The 23,111-nt window shown below is 47.9% G+C and overlaps 2 long non-coding RNA genes across 6 annotated transcripts in view; both read right to left on the bottom strand.

Annotated features, from left to right (window-relative positions):
• The window catches only part of LOC121056936, a 62,361-nt gene extending 52,398 nt beyond the window's left edge, over positions 1-9,963 (bottom strand). For 3 of the 5 annotated variants that reach the window (XR_005813564.1, XR_005813560.1, XR_005813561.1), the window contains exons 1-6: positions 9,743-9,963; positions 8,072-8,334; positions 6,931-7,064; positions 4,313-6,109; positions 4,013-4,227; positions 1,319-1,410 (exon numbers count right to left, since the gene is read on the bottom strand). This is a non-coding gene — a long non-coding RNA (uncharacterized LOC121056936). The remainder of the gene's footprint in view (positions 1-1,318; positions 1,411-4,012; positions 4,228-4,312; positions 6,110-6,930; positions 7,065-8,071; positions 8,335-9,742) is intronic. The other 2 variants (XR_005813562.1, XR_005813563.1) reach the window with 2 other exon arrangements.
• A 393-nt stretch (positions 9,964-10,356) lies between these two features.
• LOC121057041 lies at positions 10,357-21,747 on the bottom strand. Its single transcript, XR_005813608.1, has 5 exons — positions 21,566-21,747; positions 19,770-19,863; positions 14,972-15,133; positions 11,075-11,161; positions 10,357-10,490 (listed from the first exon to the last, which is right to left on the bottom strand). It is a non-coding gene; the product is annotated as an uncharacterized LOC121057041 (long non-coding RNA).
• Between the last annotated feature and the right edge of the window lie 1,364 nt (positions 21,748-23,111).

The raw sequence follows: 23,111 nt of genomic DNA on the forward strand, positions 1-23,111 counted from the left end.
CTCTCCCCTGAGGCTCCTCCTCAGACTGAGGAAACACGAGGAGGACATTAGCAGGGAATTTGTTAAATATAACTCCCAGAGGAACATGGCAAGCAGATCTTGTTGTGTAGAAGGGCAAAACAAATACGACCAAACAAAAAGAAAGATATGCCGTAACTACCACCACCCAACAACCTCCTGCAGTCCTCACCAAATGAACCCGGAGGGAAAATTCCCTCTTGACCTCAGGTCTGGAGACTGAGTGCAACGATCAGGCACTGGAGAGGATGAGATGCCACCAGAAGGGAGCTGCTTACCTCCTCCCGTGCTGCAGGCTCCGAGGCTGCTCAGACCTGGAAGAGCTCCCCCAACCCACCAGAAGCCAAATCATGTATTGAGGAAGAAAAACTTTCCTTCCTGATCTCAAAGGTGAGTGGAAGCAGCCTTGGAACAGTGAAGTTGTACAAATATGGTATAAATAAAGAGTGATCTGATCTCTTTTATCCCTGTTGGGGATATCAACGGATTAGCTATGCAAGGACTCATATCAAAGCTTTTTCAGGTCCTAGGAATTGCTGATTTGTCATACAATTCCTTTCACAAACCTATCAGGCTTCATCTTAAAATAACTCCCCTAACCAGTCTCCAAGGGAACCCTGTCCCTTGTAGTCACAGTAGACACCATTCACTGGGAATTCCTACCAACAGCAATGTCTACAGTATTTCCCAGGTTCTTTCCAGCTTCCATCCCCCCAAGTTGTAGATCCAGATTGTCCCCACCAAACAGCAGGCACTTCCCTCAGCTCTCTTCATCCAGAGAGAGAAAAAGCACTCACCAAGGCAGCAAGACCACCAAGATCTGGGTCACCCTCTGGCCATCCCTATTTCTGCCCACTATTGAGGGCGATGACACTGCCTTACATACCACAGTTAAGTCCCCAGGTTGAACAGGACGAACATTTCGCAGAGTGTCCCAGGCTACAAGTTTAACCCAATTACAGGATTACACAAAAGCAATTGCCTGGATTAAGACAATTTTGCTGGCTTGAATCCATTTCACTAAGCATTGCAGATCACTGTAACCTAACTTCTCCTCGGGATTTACCACCCCATCACCTTTGTGCAACCTGCATTTTACCAGCACAGCACTTACAGCATCACTTTAGAGGATTCCTAATTAACAGTTATTCAAGACTCAATCCAGAGCTTACTGCAAACAATTAAAGATTTAGGTACATTTCAGCAGGTTTGAGGTCTGATCCTTTAGGACTCTTTTTTAGTTACAAACTATATAAATGCTTTAATCAAGAGGTTATGCATTACTGAATTAGAAACTAACCTGCAGGTGTCTTGGCCAACCAGATGATGTAGAGATGATTCTGATAGGATATCTTCCACCATACTCGTGACTGACACCGGGAATTTTGCCATCTCTGTTGAGAGAAAGGCAAATTAGCAAAGATATTAATTCACACCTGTCACAGCTCCTATGGATGTCTCCGTGCCCTTGGGACATGCCCATTGCCTCCTGCTTCCAGTACTTCCTCGCCTAGAAATCTCCCCAGATTAGGATGTTTTCAAGTGTCTGCTTACTGCTGATAGCAAAAAAAAAAAAAAAGAAAATACTCCAAAGTATGGAATAGAAGGGAAAAGGGGCTGTGGTGAAGGTTCATGGCCGGCCTAATCTATCATGCACCTTTGGGAAACTAGTCACCTCTGGTCTTCAGCTTGCTTTGGTCTTCAGTGCAGCCTTTAAGCTCCCCAAGAGGACAGCCACTGCCTTTCACGTGTTTTCCAAATCTCACCCCAGTGGCACCAGTGCTCAAGCAGAGCATTTAGACACCAACAAAATGAAAGCAATAAAATGATTTCACTGGTGGGATTTACTTCTGGCTTGGTCCTCTTTTCTCTTGATTTGGTTGTAAATCCCTTCTGGATGCTTTTTAACACAAGAGGTAGGGAGGGAGAAGTCTCTCTCTATATCTCATGGGCTTGGGTGGAAACAAAGCATCTAATTTGAGAGCAGCTTGCCTTGGGAGGCAAGCATTGACTTTTACAAACAGCAGACAATGCTCTGAGGCTTTTGGGTGACTGCTCTAATGTTTTCTGGCTGGATGGTAAACAGCCAGGTAACTGCTGACACTGTCCCGAAGCAGGGTTTGAGGTTCCTCCCATTTTCCCCGGAGGCCATAATCCAAGCTCCTACTAGAGAAACAAATGATTTATCATAGCAGGGATGTCTCATTAAGATTTATTACAAACCCTTATGATAGCTCAGGAAAACTGCTTCCAGGAGTCATCCAACACACCCGAATTAACAAGACAGCCTTTCAGATGGAACTGCGCTATCCAAATCCCTTTACACTGACCTGCAGCCCAGAAATGCTACGACAGCCACGGCAGCTGCCCCACATTAACAGATATCTGCAACTTTTAACAAGAATCAGGCACAGAGCTGTTCCAATCCCCTGCTATAAAACTGATGAACTGAGAGGAATATCGCAAAGAGAAAGAGGAAAAACAGCATCATGCCATAGCTATTTGACTGTGATTTATGTCCCATTCCACCTTGCCTTATCATAGCTAAGCCACTCAGGAGGAGAACACTACACATCCTGTACAAAAATGGACATTGTGTGCAGTTCTGCATCCTCATACAACTGCAACATGGGCTTGTAGACAGTCCAGCCTCACCAAACCAACACTTGCTAACACCAGGAAGGTACAGCTACAACCGCTGGGTGCACTGGTGGTACCTGCACAGCCACACAACGCTGCCTGTACTCCCCGAGTTTTGCTACAGCCTTAAAATATGTGCAGCAGAAACCATGGCATCGATCCCCTGGGGAGCATTGCTGCCTTGGATGTGCTGACATCTTTATCAACAGCCGTAAGCAGCCTTCACTGTACAGACAGCTGGGGGAGAGAGAAGGTGATCCCTGGCACCGAGCTGACAGCCAGACCGTTTTGCCAGTTTTCAGAACCAGACTTTCCACTGTTTTGTTTCAAAGTGACATTTTTGTTCCTTGTCTAAAAACTGATATTGTAAAGAAAAATGGTTGAATGTGTGTCAGAAATAACCCCTGAATTGTTTTTAGGAAAAGTGAAAGATTTCAGTTGTCCCAGTATTATATTTTTATCCAGGATAAAAAAAGCAGCAAGTTTTCTGTTTAGCATGAACACACTTTCTTTAATGATTTCCGAGTTGGCCAACTACCTCAGATATCTGTATTTCCCACAGCTATTCTGTAACTTGTTGGGGAAAGGCTGAATGTGTCTACTTATAGCATCAAACTGAAGTGTTCTGAATTGTCCTTGTGACGGGTAAGCAGCTTTCCCTATTTAAGTCTGAAGATCTAGTCCTCTGCATCACAATTAAAGTAACTTTATAAAGGTGTGGAGCCCAGAGCAGCTACTGCCTTTCAATGGTGAAATAACTATTTGTACAGAGAGCTCAGTAACACAAGGGAAAGCTGCCCAGTATGTGAAAAGATCCAGGACACCATATATATATTTTTTTCAGTTTCTTTTTCCCACCAGTGCTAACGTTATCCAGCTCACACATGGCTGAACTAGAGCATCCCTTCCAGGAGGATATCCAGGTTCAAGGTGAGGCATCCAAGCCAGAACGAACTTTCCCCTTGCCTTGGTCAGCCGCTCCACTGGGTAATTACCATGTTACTCCCCAGTTGTCTTATTTTCAACCTGAGTTCAACCTCCGTCCTGTAACACATCCGAAATTCTCTCCTGGTGCAGGGAATTACCTACCGCAATCACATTGCTTCTGAACTTTCTCTTCAGTGAGCCAAACAGGCTGAGCTTCTGAACTTTCTCTTCAGTGAGCCAAACAGGCTGAGCTCCTTAAGCCTGCCTGCCCCTGTAGCTCCAGACCTTGGCTCACCCCACTACAGTTGAGGTATCCTTCAGCATGTATTCAAGAAGAAAACAAAAGCCATCATGCCATTTGTAAGGTCATGAGCTTTGTCCTTTGCCAGCATCCCCCAGTGGAACCGCGCCAGCTGCCAACACCTACCTGCACAAACTGCACGTGTCAGGAGGAAGGGAGGCACAGGCTCCAGAGCTCCTCAGAGGCTTTCACGAGCAGTTGCAAACATTTCCTGATGCTACGGATTCATCAGCCCGCAAGTCTGTTCTCTGCCCTGGTGCTATGTAACTTCCGTGAGTCGCACGTGCTCTTTGAGATGGTTTCACTGAAAATGGCACCTGTCCATAGGGAAGGCGACAACTCTGCAAACAAATGGCTCATTCATTAGGCACATGCAGGGGAGGGATCCAAGGAAGGGTTTTTATCAACAAACCCCGCTCCAGGTACTGCTGACAAGCAGAGTTTCCAGTCAAGGCATTCCAGCCGATGCTGTTCCTTCCTGGAGACGATTCCTCCACTGTTGAGCCTCCGTCCAAAGAAAATATGTTAAAATCAATGCCCTTAAAAATGACAAGCCCCGAAAAAATGCCTTCTGCAAACAGAGATGGTCAATCCAAAGTCGCTCAGGAAGCAAACTCCAGCTGCCAGGCTGCCTGTCACAACACTCGCCCCCAGTTTTTCCCCAGTAAAATATTGCTCACCTTGCTGGACCCAGCAGGCTGCTGCTCGCTTGTGAAGGCAGCGCTACAGAAGCGGGGAGCAGGCTGTGCCTTGCTCTATTTGTTCAGTCCGGAGAAAGGCAGAGCTACCCCTCGACTCACACGGCCGCCCCACGGCAAGCACATCCCGACACAGAGGGGGCTCGATGCTCCCCACAGGCTGTGCCGGTGGTCTCCCAGAGCAGGCTTTGCTCTCTCAGCAGCAGCTGTAATTATGGAACCTAAGCAAGCAGACAAACAAGGAGCTGAATGATTTTGAAAGTGAATTTAGGGCTTGTGATAACAAAGATGGAAAAGTGCTGCAGACAGACAGGGCATGGGGGAACACTGGAGTTTTTCATCTGGTTTGACCAAGGCAACCCTGCAAGGAGCTGCTGATTCAGCCCCGGAGCCATGCATAGCAGAAGCAGCAAGCAGACGTTCTCTGTGGGCCCCCAGCAATTCCTCTGAGATCCCATCCAGCTCTGCCAACACCCAAAGCAAATCCCTCCTAAACCCCAGCACTTATGGCTACCATCAAAACACAGCCTCCTGAGACCTGAACCTTAGATCTTGCTCTCCCCATAAACCGTGCCCCTCTACCCAAAGCCGCCGTGTCACCTCCCTCCTAACCTTCAGCAACCTCCCCGCTTCATCCCGGCCTTCCCGCATGCACACCACAAACTCCAGCAAGCCGTGAATCAGCGACATTGCAGGAGCAGCAGGGATCATTACTGCTTTAAACGGAGAGACAGTCTGGCCATTAAAAGAAACGATTAAGGGAAATGGTGGATTATCCACTGTGTGTGCTCCTCAGACCAAGAGTGGCAGATACGTTTTAGCCAGCAATGAGTTAGTGGGCTCAGTGGTGAGGTTAATGGACAAAATTTTATAGTCTGCTCTTCAAAAGGTCAGGCTAGATAAGGCCTTAGATGTTTCCGGCACTAATATGTCCATATCTCTGAACAAATGGATGAGGGAATAATAAAGAGTCTCTTCCAAGCCGCCCTATTCATAAGCTCAATTATGGGAAAGTTGGGGAACATTTACAGAACAGTAGCGTTTTCTCCTGCGTTTGACGTGGAGGGAAGCCAGTACCAATCTCCGTGTTCAATGCCACCTCAGCGCTTTCTGGATAAGGTTATCAGCGCTGACCTCCCAGTCTCCCTTACAAAGAACAAAACTGCCCACCAAACATATCTTTACTTTGGAGCAAAGGCTTGAGCCCAGGTTCTGCGAATGGCAAAAGCTGCTCCCACAGCCCAGGTATCCTTCGAAGGAAACACTGGCAGTGGAGGGAGGTTATTTTGGTGTGAGCACCTATCTGCTCCTTGAGCCACCGAAGTCCTTTGGGACCCATATCCGTGCAGGCAGCCGTGGCTTCAGCTGCTCGCTTTGTGCTCGCTCAGTCACCACCAAAGTGCAGTTTCTGCTGCAGCACTGGGAGCAGGCGATACTGCAGCCGGCCACCTGCGAAGAATCAGCATCTTCCTACACCATCTTCTGGGCGCTGAGAGCTCCTCTTTCAGCACTGTTTCTTTGATGCCTGCAAAGTAATTAGCAATAGCTCCTACCACTGTCCTCTAATGGGAGATGGCCTCATTAATTACATTGCACTGACTCAGCTTAGCATGCTCAGAGATAACAAAAACACTGTTAGCCCTCCTCCCAAAATAAGCAGCAAGCTCACATTTTTCAGACACTTACACAAAGATCCCGCGATAAAAATACGACACCTTGGGTTTAAATACTTTCCATCGTGCCTTGGAGTATCCTCAGGGCTAAATATTCCCTAAAAGAATCAGTTCGCCCCCTCCTAAACTGCCTGCACCAAACAGAACGCTATTTTAGGGTGCCCAGGGGAAACAACAAAAGGCATTGAAGTAAGAAGGATGGAATAACCCTGCTTAGACTTTAATGAAGCATTGGTTTTAATATATACCTGTATCACCTTAGGTGCACTGAGAGCCGTTAGCAGTAGGACATATTTCACAGTATGACCTCTCCTGCCCCCACCAAGGTCACTGGTGCAACACTCGCTCCGCAGAGGAATCTCCCAAGCTGGCTCATCAACCTCTTCGAAATGAATGTGGTTGCTAATATAGACTAATCTGCATATCGCTCAGGATGTTAATGCCCTTCACTTATGAACCCCACCATTTTGCAATGCCTCTGCAGTATATCACAACGTCTTTACAACCCAAACTTGCAGGGGAGCCTGTTGAAGCATTTCACAATATATGTGGCACTTAACCTAGTACATCCACGGGCTCAGGTTTGTCCCCTCTGACCTTAAACAAATGAAAGAACATAATTTAGGAGTGCTACCCCTATAGCTATTAGAGAAAGGCAGAAGGGTTGAATCACCTTGCGGAAGCGTCCCTTTTTCTCTGCTGATTTTTAGGGAGCCTACAGGAACTAGGGATGGAGCCATCCCATAGCAGCTACTGTATGGTAAGAGTGAGGCCATGGCTTCTTTAAGGCAGAAAAAACGTGTTTATCTGGGAAAAGAAATAATGTTACTACTTAACATTTTGAAGATGTTTTGAAATGTTTAGTTCTCTTTCCTAAGTACATTTGTTTCAAAAAATCATCAACATTTAATTTTTAAAGAGGGTTTTAAATGGTTTTAGAGTATGCAGTTGAAGCAAAAATGAATCAAACTAAACATTTAGGGTATTCTATTTATATTGCTAAATAATCTTCCTCTTAGCACGATCAGAACGAAACATTTTTTAGTTTAACAACCAAAAGTAAAAAATCAATTATTCAGAGATCTAGTGCTGAACTCTTTTGAAAAATCTACCTTTCTGATACGCTTGAGATGTTTCAAAGATATTAAGAAGCATAGCCATGTGCACTAAATTAAAGGGAGCATCAAAATAATAGATGCAAAATGAAGGCTGCACTTAAAACAAATCTCCATAAAAATCAGTGAAAACATTTAACAATTGTTTATATTTCTAATAAAACAGGTGATTTTTTTCAATTATAATGAAGATGCAATCTTTCTTAAAAGTAAAGCAAGTGCAAATACTCAGTACTAGAGAAACTAGGCTGGGAAACCACATATATACAGAAAACAGGTCATGTTCCACTGAATGAAAGAGAGAAGGAAAAGTGGAAAATTAAAAGCAAAAGGCAAATTGAACTCCAGTTCTTATTTCTCAACAGCGTCCTTTAAAAAAAAAAAAAAAAAAGTTAAGTTTTCCTTCCAAACTCTGAATCAACAGGGAAAAGGGCACTGGGATTTGACCTTCCTTTAATAATACATTGGCAGTTTTTCCTTTTGGAGGAAAGGCATTTTATAAGAGGAAAGACAAATAATCCCAACTAGATTAATAAATTTGTTAACAGAGAGAGCTGAAAAAGGAAGTACCACAAATCAGGACGGACCCTCTGTTTTTATTTTAGCACTGTTTTTATTTTAGCACCTTTTCTTTAAATAAAAGAAATGCATAAAATAATATTTGGAATACCACTGGGTGTTAGGGAAAACAGAGCCTACCCCGAGCTGCCAGGAGGAGATCAGCTCCGCTGGGCAGCTGAAGGACCAAAGCACCGGAGAGCAGAGGTGCGGCAGGGAAAAAACCCACTCTCCTCCTTTCTTTCTTGTTTTCACTCCTGGCTCAGAGGTAGCCGGTTTATTTAATTAACCAAGTGGTGTCTCCCAGGACTCATTCTGCTCTCGGTTATCACACCAAAGGAGATTCAATGGCATCGCCCCAGTCCTGTGTTTCTGGCAGGAATGGGACAGAGGTTTCAGGTAACCTGGAGGAGTGAAAATATTAGGAAGGGAAAAGTACGGGTCAAAAATGGGCACTGCTGTCAGGTTTGGGGTTGGATTCTGAATCGCCCTATTTGGGGATTTGGGGGTTGCACAAGCTGGTATATAGGGATCAGGATGTTTTAGAGGCATTTACACCTCTGCCCATACAAGAATGATTACAGTGGGACAGATCAAAGCAGCTTCTAGCTTAGATCCCAGGGAAGGTTACAAGAAGGCAGGGAGCTGCCAGCCCAGCACTGTGCCCATGGTGTCCAGTATTACAGGCGGACCCTGGCGTGAATCTCCGTTGAACTCCATCCAAGTCCGTCCTAGCCCTGAGAAAATGAAGAACTGTTATGAAGGTTTCCAGTGACTGCACTCAACTTTTTGCTCACTGGATCCTCCCTAACAGAGGGATCAAACCTTGGGGCAGCACACACCGGACTCCTCTTGCATGAACCAGGCACATTATTGCTCTGAACCTTGCAAGATCAACCCATCAAGAGCTTGAACGAGGTAACAGTCAAGACTTCCCTTGAGTCTCTACAGAATTAAAAATTCTCACTGGGCACATGGAGCTCAACTATCCTTCATGAGCAAACTCACATCTCAGAGAGGGTTCTTGCCCCCAGCAGTGTCCATCCTGAAATGTGCCAGAAGCGAGAGCAAGAGGAGAACAAACCCTCTTAGTTCAAGGAAAGAGATCTAGCTCCTGACACAAAATAGTTACTCTCTCTGAAGCAAGTACAAAACCCCACCAAGGGACAAAGTGACTCCCTGGTGCCATGGACCAATGGGTGTTTTAAGGAGATCTAATCTTGCCCCAGCTGGAGGCTGGACCACCTTGCCTTGACATCCTTTTTTCCCTAATGCTCTCATTCATTTTGTATCCTTCCTTATCTCGTGCTTCAAAAACAAAAACAAAAGATCCCCCAAACAACCAACAGGCAGAAATGAACTCTTGCTAACATTCTCTTCATGATTACTGTATAAATAATAATCCAGTAAAATGAGTGATACAAATCTCCTTTAATGACTCATTCACCAGATTTCTGCCCTTGCCTTTCAGACCTCAGCATCACTAGAGTAGTGTTTCGTCTCCTACCCATCAATTGATACTTAAATAATGCATAAAACTGTCTTATTAAATGCATGTTGAATATTTATTTGGAAGCTCATCACAAGTTGAAAGATAACCTTCATTTCCAATTCCCTTTGGGATAATCAGCTAATTGGGTATCAGCAGAAGCTCAGCCTCTTCAGTCTGCTGCTAGTCAGCGTTGGAGCCCCTCCTAACAATGCCGTCTGCACACAGGGAGAGGCTCGGTCCCTCGTGCCACTTTGTCTAACCCAAGCTAATCCACAAGGAGTACAAAAAGGGAGAGCTAATAAAAAGTCACAATCACCCACCTCTTCATCCTCTTTTGTGAGTTTGGGCCAGGCACAGGTAGGAAAGAGCGAATGACTTCCTTCACGTAACTGCTTAAACCAAGTCCTGGCGGCTGCGGCTTTCACAGAAGCTCAGAAGTAACTTGTGACCTCCTGGCAGCAGTGCAACAAGATCACAGAATCATAGAATCACAGAATCCTAGAATCATAAAGGTTGGAAAAGCCCTCCAAGACCATTTGGTCCAACCATCCCCCTACCACCAATGTCACCCACTAAACCATGTTCCCAAGCACCACGTCCAACCTTTCCTTGAACACCCCAGGGATGGTGACCCCACCACCTCCCTGGGCAACCCGTTCCAAGATCTCAGATTTCATTCTTCCTTATACAGCTTGCATTAAAACATCTGGTGATAAATTCGGTTCCTAAAATTACAGAGCCTGTGGGTACAGCCTGGCCTGTACCTGCCTCCAACCTGCAGAGTTGTTCCCTGTTTGTCACAGGCAGGTAGTTGGCCGGGTCCTCAGCCATGCACCCAGGGCAGCAGACAGCTCTATCTTCTGATGAAGAGCCCTCTCACCTCTTGTAAGAGCCCATGGGCTCAGTGTTGTAAAGCTGCTCCAGACCCCTGGGATGGAACAGCTAAACATTAGAAGGCTGTTGGTAAATTGTCCTTTATTCAGCACTACTGACTGTTTTCTTTTGTTTCTTTGCAAGGAAACGTGATCGTCTCAATCAATTAGGGAGTGGGAGTTGCATTACATCAGCCTGGTAAAAAAATACAAAGGACTGGTCACAGGAGGGCCAGCCTAGACACACCTCACTTCTCCGAGCATTACATTAAATGCCCATTGACGGCACACAGGAGCCACCAAGCCCCTTCTCCAGTGGGCAGCTGCTGGTTCCTGACATGTCCCGCAGTATGAGACCTGACAAACCAGCACGTGGAAGAAATTTAGCCATGCCCAGAGCTTGGCAGGTCTTTGGCAGCTGCTGCAAATAGCTGCGCAGGGAGCAAACAGAAGCACTTCTGTGTAATACTGTCTTTCAGGCTTGTCGAGTTCACTTGTAGAGGAAATTCAGTATAACAACACTTGTACAGTAAATGCCTGCTAATTTTCATACACTTGATTATTGCAAATTAATGTGATTTCCCTCCTTCATGAGGTCAGCTTCTCCCATCACTGTGCACGCCAAAGAGTGCTCCACCAGCCCATGGCAAGGCATCCCATGGGACGCAGAATTGTGCTGCCCAGTGTGAACCATTTCTATATTTGCACTCAGGAATTATTTTCAGTCACCCCCCTTTTCTCTCTCCACACCTGCATCGCTTTCAGCTGGACCCTTCTTACCTGCGGCCACTACAAGGAAACGCAGGCTGAGCTGCAGAGTTTTCTCATAAATGTAACCTCTGATTTTCACCAGCTACAGACTTCCTCCTGCAGAGAGAGCAAGAATGAAAAATACACGGGAAAAAGAATGAAAAACACGTGAAAATCCCAGTGCATGTTCCCAACTTACCGAGTGGTGAGGCACAGTATGGATTTTCTAAGAGTCTCAAGTAAGGTGACTGCTTTGTGAGTTAAAACTATTTGATGACTGGGTCCTGTGAGGAAGATCCAATCTGTGGGATTTTTGTTCAAATTAAGTCTAGTAACAACAAATGTGGGGTGCTATGCACCTGTGGAATGAGACAGCATGCAGAGAGCAGTGGAGGCGTCAGCCTGCCCCGACACCAAACCCCCCGGGACAACAAGCAGAGGAGAAAACCAACACACAGCAGCTGAGCCACTGGCACCACCTGGAAGAAAACAGAGCCATGAAATTGAAAAATGGGCACTTTAAGGACCGATATCTGCTTACTTCAGGCATCCACCCTAGGAGATGAGGAATCACATCCTCCCATCACAAATTAAAAGGCAGTTTCTTTTGCCACTCCACGTGCGCCTGGCAGAGGCAGGGCTGCCCAGGGACGTGGTGAAGGGTCTGCACGTGTCCGGCCGTCTGAGCCCAAGCCAGAGGGACACCATGAAGAGCGAGGAGCTGCCTCTGCACCACCACCCTGCTCAGCAGCTCTTCCCTCGTCCTCCGCACGAGGCAGCTGGGATCCAGCGGGATGGAGAAACCCTGCCCAGGAGCCACAGGTCTCTTCTTGCCTCTCTGCATGGATGATCACAGAATCACAGAATTGTAGGGGTTGGAAGGGACCTCAAGAGATCATCGGGTCCAACCGCCCTGCCAAAGCAGGTTCCCTAGAGCAGGCTGCCCAGGTAGGCGCCCAGACCGGCCTTGAATATCTCCAGAGAAGGAGACCCCACAACCTCCCTGGGCAGCCTGTCCCAGTGCTCCGTCACCCTCACCATGAAGAAGTTCTTTTGCATGTTAGTGTGGAACTTCCTGGGCTCTATTTTGTGGCCATTGCCCCTTGTCCTGTCCCCACAAACCACTGAAAGCAGGTTGGCCACATCCCTCTGTCTCCCACACTTAAGATATTTGTAAACATTAATAAGATCCCCTCTCAGTCTTCTCTTCTCAAGGCTGAACAGACCCAGGTCTCTCAGCCTTTCGTTACAGGGAAGATGCTCCAGGCCCCGTATCATCTTTGTGGCCCTCCACTGGACTCTTTCCAGGAGATCCCTATCATTTTTGTACCGGGGAGCCCAGAACTAGACACAGTACTCCAGGTGAGGCCTGGCCAGGGCAGAGTAGAGGGGGAGGATCACCTCCCTTGACCTGCTGGCCACACTCCTTTTAATGCACCCCAGGACCCCATTGGCCTTCTTGGCCACCAGGGCACACTGCTGGCTCATGGCCTACCTGTCGTCCACCAGGACCCCCAGGTCCTTCTCCGCAGCGCTCGTAATGATAAGGGCCCACGCTGGAACCTGAACTATTTTCACAGTCGATCATCTACATATTAACATCCACCACGTGCAGGCAACAGACTGAGTATGTTTCTTCTGAGAAAGCTGGCACAGCACAGTTTGTCCTCTCCCATGGAAAAGTGAGGAAGAAACAAGTGGCTCCGAGGCGCCTCCAGCACCACGCTGGGCTCCTCTGCTGCGTTCATCGTCTCTCTGCACTGCGTCCACCGCCAGGCTCCCCAGTTTGCTGGGACTCGGACTTGCACACAAAGAAATCCTTCGTTCCCAGATGTTTTGAATTTTCCATGTATTTGGAAAAAGTAAAACGACTCTTTAACACCAAGAATAGTTGGTGATATTGGATTTGGAGTGTGTATGGGGGGGATTAGCCAAACGGAAATGCATGGTGGATGTTTCACGGGTGTTTTACTCATCCAGGGAGAGAATAAAAAATGTGGCAATTGTTATTTTGTGGGATATTTAATCCCTCCAACTAATTTTGCGTGAAACTGGCTTTAGTTTTCATTCCCTCCTCTTTTTCTGGTTTTCTTTTTAAACTCTTCTCTATCCTCTTCTCTTCCTTCTTGGAAAAAGGAGGGGAAATGAGAAATGAAGAATTCAACCTTCCCCATACCGCAAGTTTTTTCAGACCGCTCTGTCAATCCATAATCCACTTCTCCTCCAGGTAGGCCCCAGGTAGCCTTTGACATGTTTTAAAAACTCGATGCCTAGAGTAAGGCTCCTAATTCCATGCTTAAGCACCAAAAAACGTGAGCTGGTTTTAAAAAATGCTGAGCACGCAGCAGCTCCCAATAAATTTCACACCCCTGCAAAAGTCCTGTTGTCGGGAACTGTTTTCATCCTTGCATTTGCAGGTTGCCTTCATTACTTCCTTCCCTTGGGTCACAAAAAGGCTGTTAGTGACATCTTCCATTTACCAGGTGCGGTAGTATAAATTCAGAGTAACTCCACTAAACTTAATGTGCTTAATGTAGATACTCTGGATTTGCGTTGCTGCAAATGAGATCAGAATTTGTCCCAGCCACAGGAGCCAGAGGGAGGTCAAATGCTTTACATACATTACCTCCTCTTCAGCATGCTAATGATGTGCAATTTTCAAATGCTTTTCCCCAGACACTGCAGTTCCAGGAACAGCACTAAAAGCATTAAAAGGATGCAAGGCAGACTTTGCTACTGGAGGCGGCGATGCCCAGCAAAGCTACGAGCCTGACTGCAAGCAAACTCTATTTTAGAGAGCGAAGAGAGGGAAACTTTTGGCAGTTTCCAATAAAATATTCACAAACCCACCCTTGCTGATGTCACTCATCCCATTGCTGGCTACTGTAACATCCCTCCCATCCTCACAGAAAACTCAGGGCTCACTGCTGCATCTGTTCAAGCCGCGTTGGCCACGAGCACCCCTCCTCCAGCCAAGCACCCAGGCAAGGGGAGAGGTCCGCGGTGGCCCTCATGCCCGTCGCGATGCACTTGGCTGTCCCCAGAGCACCAGGACATGGCCCTGACGGCAGCCTTCAGTCACAGCTGCTACTCGGGCTTCTGCTTTGCCTAACGCAGACAAAAACCTCGCCTGATTTCTGGTGCGGCCATCTGTTAATGGTTTTCCTGAGGTTACCTGTGCAGCTCGATCGTTTGAACATGGGCTGGAGCACATGTGGTTTTAAGCTGGATGTTAATTGGAAACATTTAGTGTGTCAAACATATGATTAATGCACAGAGTTTTAATTGAAATGAACCAGGATTCTGCAGATCCGCTTCTCCTTCCCTACTGCAAGACTTCTGGGGGATAAAGAGCTTTTTTTAAAGCAAAACAAAGTCAGAGACTTGGCCGGGGTAAAGCAGCCTATTTGTATTGGAGGCAATGAAGGCTACTTGCTCCATCTTAAAATCTGGCCTGAAAACCGAAGACTACGTTAAAAATAATAAGAAAAATGTCACAACACTGCTCTACACTGCTTTCTTATTAACAAACATATCTGCGAGGCATGATTAAGGGTGCTCATCATTCCCATTGTAATTACGAGGTATTATTTGTAATATCATTTTAAATTTGCCTCTTGGTAATCCACTGAAGAAAATCTGATTTCAGTTCACTTCATTATTATGTTTTTGCTGTCAGAATAACACAGAACTGCTTTATTTTGACAAGTGGAACAGACCCAGTCTTCATGGGACAAAAAGGATCATAATGAGTGGAAAGGAATAAAAAAAGAGCAAGAAACAATGAAGTCGTTCAGAATTCATCAGGTTCAGTATTCATGTCATGGTTTGCTTTTTTGGGGGGGGGGGGGGGGCGGGGGGGAGGAGGAGAGGGAAGAGGGGGCAGGGAGGAAAGCACAGACCATTTAGCAAATGCAAACTTCTCACCTCTGATCTTCTGAACCTCCAGGACTTCACCAGAATGTGCAGAGTTTCTTCAGGTCAATTTTGGGACAGCTTTGCTTTGGCAGTGACTAGCAGAGCTCCAGATCTCAGAGGCCCAAACCAAATATGTTTTGAATTTTACCATATACCTGGCTTATTACATTTCTGATAAAGAGTCCCAAGATACTACAGTCAGTGAACGATGGAGTGTTTCTAGGAGCAGCACAAACATCTGATAGCACATCCTTCACCCAGGCTGGTCACGTCTAACCACGGAATACCTGACAATATTCTGATGGGGTATCTGAAAAAATTAGTGGGTGACCATGAAAAGAAAGGCAATCGTGTACGTTTACAAGGCAACGACTTAAGTTCTGGCCTGGTCTTATCATAAATTTTCTTAATATCTTTGAAACTTGTTATTTTGATGTAATTGCCTGTGAATATTTGCAGTATACTATCAAGTTTTAAAGCTGCTGAATGCTTTTTGCTCTCACTTGGTTACACAACTTTGCCAAACTTTAACGATTTGAGATGGGATTTTACAGGTGAATAACCTGCCTCCAGCGACATTTTTTTTTTAATTTATATCTCAAATGACCTACCCCTTTCTGAGATGAAGACAGAAACAAAAATAACATTCTCCAGCTAAGTGAAACTGTTTGAGCAACTTTTCCCTTAAAAATTCCTCGCTGCCTTTCACACTTCGGAGCAGGCATTTTATTGGGGGTGTCTCTGTGGTCGTCCTTGAGAAAATGTGGGCAAATTTACAAGCTTTTGTGAAGTCTGAGTTTGCAGAGGCTCAGAAATACCTCCGCTCGCAGAAACCTCAGTGCGCGGAGCTGGCCCTTCCCCAGCCGGGAGCAGAGCAGGGCAGCGCAGCTGCCTGAGGGTGGACTGGTACTCCTGGTACAAACCACTTGGTTTCAGCTCGCTGCCCTTCAGCTCAGCGTAAAAAGACCTTTGTGCCTGCTACCACAGGAGAGGGAAGTGCTAGGGAGCTCCGAATAGTCCTACACTGAATGGCAGCGAGATCAGGTAAGAGCAAAGGCTGAGCACCACCGGGCAGGCACATGGAGGAAAGGTGTTCAGTCCTTGTGAATAAACCCGTATCAAACTGATCCTCGCTGCTGGCATGAATGAGAAAACCCAGGCCACAAGCACCAAGGTGCAACATGGGCTGGAACAAGGAGGACCAGCGGTGGGAAGCTGCCAGGCTCCACAGACAAAAGCGCGCCCGGGCTCAGCTCCACAGAAGGGATCCGCAATGTCCCCATCCTCTGCGACCCTCCTGAAACATTCGGAGGGGGATCAACAGCTTGAAGCCAGGCAAGGCCAGACACTTCCCAAAAGTCAGCCCCATTGACTGGATCAGGAGTCTGGCACTAAAGAAGTCGGAGCGCCTGGCTCAGAAAAGCGCCGTGCAGCCAGCCAAAACGCACAGCCCGGCCCGTTAAAGCTCTGCAAACTGCGCCGCCGGAGCTTTTGCATTCCCTGAACCCTCGGCAACCTCCAGCAAGCACTCAACTGAGGCTGCCTTCTATAAGTTGGCAAAACTGGAGGGCCTCCCTCCCTTCTGCGTTAAGCCGGCTCGTTTCTCCAACCCTGTGTGCACTTTAGAGGGCTCCTTGTTGTCTCGGAGTCGATGGGCTCTGGAAACAAGACAGGCAAAGGAGCTAATGGACTGCGAAAGGCAAGCTGCTTCTGGCTGCAAGGGAACGTACTGAAGGATTTTTCCTTTCTCCCTCTACCCTGCTCCTGCTTTTTTCTTCCCCCATTCCCTCTTTTCCTAACCCAGACCCCTTAATGTCAGCACTGATCGTTGTAATTGCGCTAATCCGTGGCCACCTGCGCAGCTCAGAAATGTCCATCCTGGGCCAGTCCCATTGCGGTGAGCCAGAACAGAGAAAAAGCACGCGGACTGCTCCAGAATTTTAATTTAAAACAAGGAGGGAGTCAACTGAGGATTAATCACCTTGCCATCGAAGGCTGGGTTTGGTGGGGGGATCTGAACCCATGTTGCTCTTTAATCTGATGATAAGAGCGCCAATGGGGGTGGTGGGGAGAGCTGATGGGGCCAGGCTGGGCTCTGCCCGTATCAGTGAGACAATTCCTCCTTCAGCTGTGGTGCTTTGGCAAATAATCTAAGGATCACAGGGGGTCAGGTCAGCCCAGCAACACCCTGCATGGCAAGTACCTCTCCCAGGGAGAGGTGGCACGTGAAGGACAGGCTGGCTGCACTGCAGGGCGACATGCGGTGCTGCGAGTGGTGGCCGCGCCGTATGAGCTCCTTCCCCATTCTGACACAATCTGGTTCATACGCAGCGGGCTGATGATGGGCCTCGGGGAGAGCTGATGAGCTCATTAATGCCTGAGGTGGGTCAAAATGTTGAAGTCTTCATGGGGGAAGTGAGGATGGGAATTAGAAAGCAGTGATTGCAATCTGAATTTGTATTACTCTGCCCCTCTGGTACACGGGACATTGGCTTGCAAGTCATGTACCCAATTAGAGATTAGAAATTTTAATTAACTTCCTTAGCAGTTCTTGAAGGACCACAAATTTCTCTAACAAGACAACCCTCTTATTATACATGTCAGGAGGCTTTCCACATTGCAGACATGCAGGGCTGGCTCCCTTTGCCCAGCTCCACAGACCACAGCAGTGGCTTTGTCCGCCAAGCACAGAACAGGTGAGAGAGGTTCAACTAGACATGTGTGGCCTGAAAGTGAATCCAGTCCATGGCACAGCTGAATATCTTACAGGTGAGTGTATCAAGCAAGGAAAGGAGGCATTGATGGTATTATCTGGCTCTCGTGTCTCCTACAGCCACGTTATCACAACAGGGTTCCTGCAAGCATTATAAGTGATTTTGCTGCATTTGCAGATCGTCCCGTTAATCGCAGCAGATTTTGAAGGGACCAAAAAAGATGCCAGTTGGGCCAGGAACCAGAAATTGGTATTCTGGGGCTCACTATCTGACCCCACAAACGTCTTCCAGCACCTACGTATAGGGGTTCCTCAGCAGAGCAAGCGTGGCCCCTTGAAGGCACTGCTGCACACCTGCTGCCAGCTGCAGCGGGGCATCCAGCCCTGTGCTGCAGCACACAGAAAAGCAAGAAGCAGGACCGAGTACAAACAAACGCTCTAATCTGAAAATCCAAAGCATAAGAAAAACCGCTGTAGCCCACGGTGAGAATAAGTTGACCCAGTGCAGCTACAAGGTGCCCTGTTCTTTCCCATTTCTGATGGTTCTGATCCTCTGAGTCCCTATGCATCTGCACTGTGAAATCCATTTGAAACATCAGAGAGAGCTTGTGCATCAAACTCAAATAAATTCTTCTTCCCACCCACCCCCTTATAGGCTGACAAAAGACTTCCCCTTTCTCTGCTGCACCCATTTCGCTGCCCTTTGGCTCAGCAGCTCAAGTACTTCACGGAAATAAAGCCTGAATTTGGTTCCCTTGAAAATCCAAATTGAGATGCTCGAGTTTATTTCATTCTATTTTCTTAAGCTCAAATAGAAAAATAGGTTTATACACATAAATAAAAAATAATAAACTGCCTTTTAAATCCTGTTCAGGCAATTATCTCACTGCCTAGCTGTGTGCTAATGCGATCGCCTTTCATTGTTTGTTCCTATTTATACTGCTCTTTAAAGTTCATTAAAATCACTGCTGCTATCTCACACAGAACAACTGTTCAAAACATCAGTGTCATGCAGTCAGGAAATTTATGCTTTGAAGTTCCCTCCTTTATTCATTTTTATCAGGCTTTTTTCTCCTTTCCTTTTTTTCTTTTTTTTTTTTTTTTTCCCTTAACGACTAAACCAGTTTTATGCTCTTCACAGTTATTCCAAAATCTGTTCCTCCTGACACGGAGCTGATACATCATTCCTTGCTCATAACCCTTTTTCTCATTTTCATCATTTCTCTCCCCGCTTGCTTTGGCTCTCTGCTAAGTCCATCACAGCTTTGTTTTTATATCCTCGTCGCTGTATTTTATAGCCCAGTAAAACCTAGAAAGCTGCTTCAGAAAACACACATGCCAGCGCTTTGATGTTTGTGTTTGTGCGGCAGCTTGCTGGAGCTCAGTGCTCAGAGACAAAGCCCTGAACCCGCCCGCTGCCGGGGGCATAAGGGCAGGAACGATGAACGGGGACAGGTCCCCAGCTCTCGTCCCAGCCCCATTCAAGAAAAGCAGCCTTTTTTCTGCAGCTTTTTGAAAGGGGCTCGCCCCACACTGCACCCCCAGCACCGCAGTGAGCTGCTGCTGCTGCTTCTGCAGTGTTAAAAGCTCCAGGGATGACCCAGGGGAGAAGAGGTGGCCCCCGATGCTCTCCCAGTGCATCAGCCCTGGGACCAAAAGGCTTCTTGCCTTTCTTTGAGCTTGCTACTCCCTCACATGCTGTCTAAAAGCAGAAGGCAACACCTACGGGCAGGGATCGACGCTCGGCTACGAAGGATGGCAAGTGCAGATCCTTGGCACTGTGGAGCCAGGCCCAGGAGCAGGTGGAGGATGCTCGTAAAACACTCAGGGCTTTGGCTGGGAGCTGGCTGGGGAAGGAGCAGAGCCCAGCTTTACCTTGCTGCATGCTGAGAACTGCCAGGGAATACCACACATCCCGGGCGCCTGCACAAAGCCCAGCTTTGGCAGGGGAAGGGCAGGTTGATCCTGGATGTGTCCATCCGTAAAGCCCAGATCACTGCCCCTGCCGTCTGCTTCCAAGCAGCAGCCCACCCTCCTCTGCTGGCCTTCAAGAGGCTTTGGATTAGACACGGGAGCTTAGAAATACAAAATTACCTGCACGATTATTCAGAAATAGCTTTGAAGGGAGATCATTTCAGTCCAATATGCTCAAATTTCTCTCTTTGAATAAAATTGATGCTGGTTCATTCTGTTGAAGTATAAAAAACACTGTTAAATCCCAACTCAGAAGGTTACCTCACTGCATAATTTTGTACCTACGCCCTTTGGAAAGTGATATTTCCCTCTGACCCACAAGAACTGGAAAAACTTCTATGCTGAGAATGAGCAGAAGACCTCTGTCGGGAGGCAGAATTGTTTTTCAGCCTGCAGTAATTAACGAGTGCTGTAGACCATCACTTAATATGATACAAAGAGCACTGCCAAATCTCAGGATTATATCTACAGCTTTACTCTGAAGTCCCCATCGTCTGGAAACGTGATTTTAAGAGTATCTCAGCTCTGATTTTTTTTTAAATGCTCTTCTAAATGTTGTGGTTGCAGAGGAAGGCTTGAAAACAAGAACTGTAAGGCTAACAAAAGCAGAACAAAAAGTTCAGCGTTAATATTTTTTTAACTTTTTCTTCCAAGCTGCCTCTTGAGCTGAGGCCTTGATTCATGGTGTTTTGGTCACCAGCAGTTGGTGATGCTCAATCTGTCGTGGTAAAGAATGAATGCTGTGAGCCAGCCCTTAGCAGTTTTAAGCAGTCCTGGCTCCCAGACAAGGAGGGGCAGGCAGTGGCTGGGACTTGCTAACACCGATGTGTTTGCACCTTGCACAGGGCAGACACCGCCCCAACTCTTCTAGGGCTCCTGAAAGGGGAAAACACTTTTTCCTCCACTAAAACGTGAGTGACACGAGACGTGGTTATCTCATTCGGCTTAGCTGAATGCAGAAGAGCTAAACTCCTCCAGGGCCCCGTTCGGTCTGCAGCTCCTTCGGCTCACCCACCACGAACCAAACGGGAACTTGAAGGACAAACCTGCCCAGCGCCAGGCTCAGCGCTCCCTGGACGTCTCTCTCCTCTCTCTGTGCTGCTGAGAAGCAGGGGAGAAGCCTCCTTCCTCCTTTCCCAGCATCAGGTTTAAGCCGAAGTGGGGCTATCTGACAAGGGAAGGCGTTGTGCCTACCTCAGCTGATCAAGAACCTGTGAGTAGTTTCTATGGGAAAAGGTCTGCTTTAACAGAAAGATACCGAAACAGAATTCACAAATTACTCAGGGCTTCAGACGAACAAAGCACAAGGAGTTGATTTTCAGCTGCTTCACTTTTCTTCCTTCCCCGAACCCGTACTGGTCTCAGCAGGGATGTGGTACCCAAACAGCCCACACGAGGCCCTGCCCAGACCTCCAGCCCCTCGTGTTCACCCAGCAGGAAGGCTGACACCAGCCGTCCAGGCACTGGTTTAGCTCGTCCACCCCCAGGGACCAGCAGGGCTCCCCAGCACAGTGCCCAGCACAAACCAGTGCCACCTATTCCACTGCTACTACAACGCATCGCTGGAGCACGAAGCTTGTCCCGGCACAGCTCAGCAGGGGTTAACATCAGAGCACTGCAATAAACACACTGTCAATTTAGTCTGGCTTTTACAAGGCTAATTTGTCTACCTTTTCAAGGTGTTCTCCACCAGGGTCTCGAATGTGAATGTGAAGGAGGGGGTGGACAGAGACAGAGTGCGTGAGCAGGGTTTTATGGGGCTAAGTGAAGGGCCACGAGCAGGCAGCTCGCTCTCTCCGATTAACCCTGGAGAGAAATTCTGGGTTGAAATGCCTAAACCAGGTTTGACCTGCAACGGGATGGAAAGGTTTCTGCTCTGGTTATTGTCATCCTGGTTTGGGGTCCGAAATGTTTACCTCTCCGCTTGGAGCCCCAGGTTCAGCCTCCCCGACGGTGCAGGTGCTGATGGACACACAGAGAATTTCCAGACGGCGCAGGAATCCCGACAGCAGCACAGCCCGCCCTGATTTACGGAGCCGTGCAGCAGGCAGACAGAGCCCAGCCTCCCTCCGCCTGCGGCCTTACCCCTCGCTAGCCTCCGGTCTCGCCCAGAGGCCTCCAAACACACGGAGGAAACCCAAAGGCAGCACCACTGCCCTCAGAGGCGTCCAGCTGAAAGAGCTGCTCGCAGCTCCCTGCCGCCTCCTGCTCCCCACTCCCCACTGCAGGGCGAGGTCTTGTTTGTGACAGCCCCCATTGTGACACGAGGAGTCCCTTGGTGGGCGCTCATGGGCCCTCCCACATCCTTAAAGGTCTTCCAAAGGTCTCTCCCAACAGCGCTGCTCCCACACGAGCCCCTGGGGCACAGCGGGCTGCCCCCAGAAGCGGCGCCCTACAAACCAAGATTTGGGGCTGCCCAACCGCACAGGCTACATCCAGGCAAGCCACCAGCGCGGAAGCCTGTGCATGAGCCCTGCAGTGGAAAACGAGCGACTGGAGCTAACGCTGCGGTTATATCTCTGAGGATAATCACACACCGAGCTCCTACCACGTTGTTTATAGAGCCAAAGCAGGCAGCCATCCAGACGGAGCCACACGGGAGCGGAGCAGGAAGGCGCGCAAGAGGCCCCTCGCTTGCACAGACAGGACGTAAAACAGAGACGGGGAATTCATTCCACTCTGTACTGGGCCGGACTGGGGCTTCTCCTCTCCCCACCCGGTGGATTAGCAGCCACTAATGACACCTCTCATGACAACTCTCAGTTTTGTTTCCAAAAACTCGTTTCTGTTTGTAATTTCTCATACCTGCTGATCTCTCCCGGACGTCCCGAGCCACGTGCCGTGAGGCTCGTGGAGCCGCTGTGTGCCAGGCTCCCTGCTGCCAGTGATGATGACGACGCGCACAGGGATAGGGCAAAGGCAATGGCATTTGGATGCTTCAGTTCCGGTGCTTCAGGGGGGAGAAAAAGCATTGGGCATTTTAGGAGGATGCTGAAGGCGAGCTGAGCTGGTAAGTCAGTGTGGCATTTCCAAGGGCCCCGACTGCTCATCTGTGCAGCCCAAAAGGCTTTCAAAGTCACTTCTGCAATCTCACACAAGCTTCCAGAGTCCCTGTTCTCTCCTCCTTCCCAATCTAATACGCCAATGACCCTATTAAACAAGAAAACCAGCAGCGTAGCGCTCAGAAGCAACCCTACAAAAATAAGCCCTGTGCTCCAGCAACAACAGGCTGCTTTCAGGGAAGAGCGCGGGCTCCAAGCACAAGGGAAGGGATTACAAAGCACTTGCAGCAAAAAAGAGACTTCGGTTTTCAGCAGAGAAAAGTTTCCTAGGCACATAAGTAAACCCCGGGGCCATGCCCAGGCTGCTCCCCAGGCACCGACACGAGGGCACAGGAGCAACAACAAAAATGCGCTCTGACTCCAGGCATGGACCTGGACTTCTTAGGGCAGCCCGGAGCGT

This window comes from Cygnus olor, chromosome 18 (genome assembly GCF_009769625.2).
Source record: "Cygnus olor isolate bCygOlo1 chromosome 18, bCygOlo1.pri.v2, whole genome shotgun sequence".
NCBI lineage: Eukaryota > Metazoa > Chordata > Aves > Anseriformes > Anatidae > Cygnus > Cygnus olor.